Raw genomic sequence first — 2,842 nt, 5'->3', positions numbered from 1 at the left:
AGTCTGTGGCAGAAAATTGCTCAAAATTGCTGAATTCTTCACCCTCCATCGATAGCTGTGTGGTGTGGGAACGAATGAAGTCTACCACCACTGACATCACAGGGTCACCTGGCGGTAGACCTCATTCGTTCCCACGCCACACAACTAGCGATGGAGGTTGAAGAATTCAGCAATTTTGAGCAATTTTCTGCAACAGACTCAAGCAGAGATGAGATTGAGGAAGACTTCGATCCGGATCAGTTTGTAAAGGTGATTGTGAGCATTGAGCCGTATCTGGAAGACGAGCCAGCAGAAGAGCCGAGTTCTGACAGTGATGACATAGTAGCTAGCTAGCCTCGCTGCTAATAAGTATAACGCCCCCCTCATTGAGGCAGATGTACCGTTTGCCTCCAGTCTCTTAGCTCTTTCACAGCTGTTGTTTGTTAGGTCAGCCATTCTAAATACGTGAAATACATTCCCTATTTAATGGAAAGAGAGCAATGCTTCCAGCATTACTTCACAGCAAATTACTTTAGTTGTCATTTCAAGCTTGCTGGAGAAGGCACTCTTGTGCGACACACATTCTGCACCCACTTCTCGCGTACTTCCTCGTCTTTTGGAAATTTGAAAAGGCTAAAAGAATGGGAACTGACGTTCGAGCAATATGCTGCAACACACCGTGAAGGCATATTTACAACTGAGAAAATAGCCGGTGGCTCCCTGAGAAAATGTGTTTTCTGTCAGGAAAAATGGCGACCAAGTGCAACAGAGTACCTCCGTTTAAGTAATTTAAGTTTTTTAACGCAGGGTGGTAGTGAGTCGCTTGGGAAGTCGGTAGCTCAGTGGCGCTGCATTCAAATGATGATTTTAACAAGTCAAATGTGTATATTTTTCCTCAACATATATATATCGATTGTGAAATACCACCTTCGTTCTATTTATTAAAAAAAAATAGTATTGAGGTGTCATATGCACTTTAAGTCATCTTGAACAATTAAACTGGCTTCAGTTATTATCCATTGCATAAAAGTTATAAGTGCATTTCCCCCCTATCTTTCTGAATGCGAACCAACATACCATCACTGTTGTTCCTGGTGGTTGAAGGATTTTCCAGATCCTCAGACAACTCCAACGCAGCAACCTTCATTAGCTTAGGGATGATGTTCATCTGCCATTTGCGAAGGAAAAGATCAGCTTTCCCCTCAAACTGGCTATCGAAGTCAAACTAAGATGTACAAAGATAAATATTCAATCCAATTTATTCATTTGAATTTACAGGCTATATTTACTGAGATATTGGGGGGGGTAAGTGTTCCTTTTCATGGGTTGAAGGTAGAGAGTGGACATGAGGCATCAGTCAATAATACCAAAAATACAATGGCCCTTATTTCTGAAACAATAAACATTTGGTACATCAGTAAAATGTGGGGTGGGAAGGTAACACTTACATATCCCTCATTGTGTTCCTGGATTTTGACACTCAATTTAGGAAACGTGGTGACAACATTCTTGTCAAGACGCACCTTGTCATCACTGGATGGGTAACTGAAAATAACAGACAGCATCAACCAAACCATTTCTAAACACACATTGAAGAGTTCAGAAGTCCACCTGACCTTTTTTGTGGTAAATTGGAAAAAACACAGCTGGCATGATTATCGTATAGTAGGCACTGAGAATATTTCCCTTTATATCATACCTAAATTTTTAAGTTTTTGCACCTGAACTCTTCAATTAGAAACATGTATTGCCATCAGTTATAGTCACACTTCACATGTATTGACTAAAATATTAATTTTAAGTATGAGATATATAAGAACAACTTCCACTCCACTGTCAATACTTTTGAATCTCACACTTTGACAGTGTCGTCAACTTACAATCCTCATCTCTCCTCAAGATTGCTGACAGCAACCCTCACAAGTAGCACCCTGTTTTTTGTGCATATGGTACCAGATTTCTCATATTCTGTGAGTATGTTTGGAGCTTTTGATTGAATTAGTACTTTGAGTACTCCAATCCACTGTCGTCCAGCCTGTCATGGGAAGGTAGAAAATGTGTCTGTCTTGGCAGGGGAGGAGGCTGGAGAAAAACACAAACCAATACAAAAATGTATGAGCCATTGGTGCAGTTTAAAATCCCTAAACAAACATTTAAAACACATATTTTCAACAGGACTGCACAATTACTTAAAAAATTAGCAACAACTATTCAACCAAAGTTTTCTTATCTTACAGACTTACCGGACATATCAGTTGAATTTCTGCATCCGCTAGCTCAGAACCCGACCAGAAAAAAACAACTGAAATGTATCAAGTTCGTTGATGTCTGTGTTACGATCTGTATCAATAAACTCATTGAAGTCGGCATTATACATGAGAAATCAATCTATATATACACTTCAGAAGGTAGGCCATCTTGAGATTTTCATTCATCAAGTAATTCCTTCGCAGGTGGTAAACTATCTTGCAGATCTCTCTGCCATCTAGGTAGATAGATGCCAGTATTTTTTTTTAAAGCTAGCCTCCATTTGCTGATAAAGAGAAGAAAAACAAGGTTTTAGTCATTATTCACTACAGTAAAAAAAAAAAAAAAAAAAAAAAAACAGACAGCCACTTCTACCATTGCCATTGTTTTGCTAGCTTATCAAACCATGTAGCAAAATTAGATTGATAGATAGTGCCGTATTTGAGTAATTAAATCTTACCGAACTGTGTTTTATTTGAACCGTTCAAGGCCGGTTACTCTGTTGTAGAATTGAACAGAAAAAGAAAATGTAGCAGGTCAGGAACAGACAATACAATGACCAATACTCAAGCTATGCATTCAAGTTCACAGGAGATTGCTCCCGATTCCATTGTGC

At 39.1% G+C, this 2,842-nt stretch overlaps 1 long non-coding RNA gene across 1 annotated transcript in view; it reads right to left on the bottom strand.

Annotated features, from left to right (window-relative positions):
• Window positions 1-1,179, bottom strand: part of LOC308373311 — a 1,852-nt gene extending 673 nt beyond the window's left edge. Inside the window, exon 1 of the long non-coding RNA XR_013968848.1 lies at window positions 1,057-1,179. This is a non-coding gene — a long non-coding RNA (uncharacterized lncRNA). The remainder of the gene's footprint in view (window positions 1-1,056) is intronic.
• Between the last annotated feature and the right edge of the window lie 1,663 nt (window positions 1,180-2,842).

This window comes from Sprattus sprattus (genome assembly GCF_963457725.1).
Source record: "Sprattus sprattus genome assembly, chromosome: 12".
NCBI lineage: Eukaryota > Metazoa > Chordata > Actinopteri > Clupeiformes > Clupeidae > Sprattus > Sprattus sprattus.
This window is presented reverse-complemented; position numbering and strand designations above follow the sequence as displayed.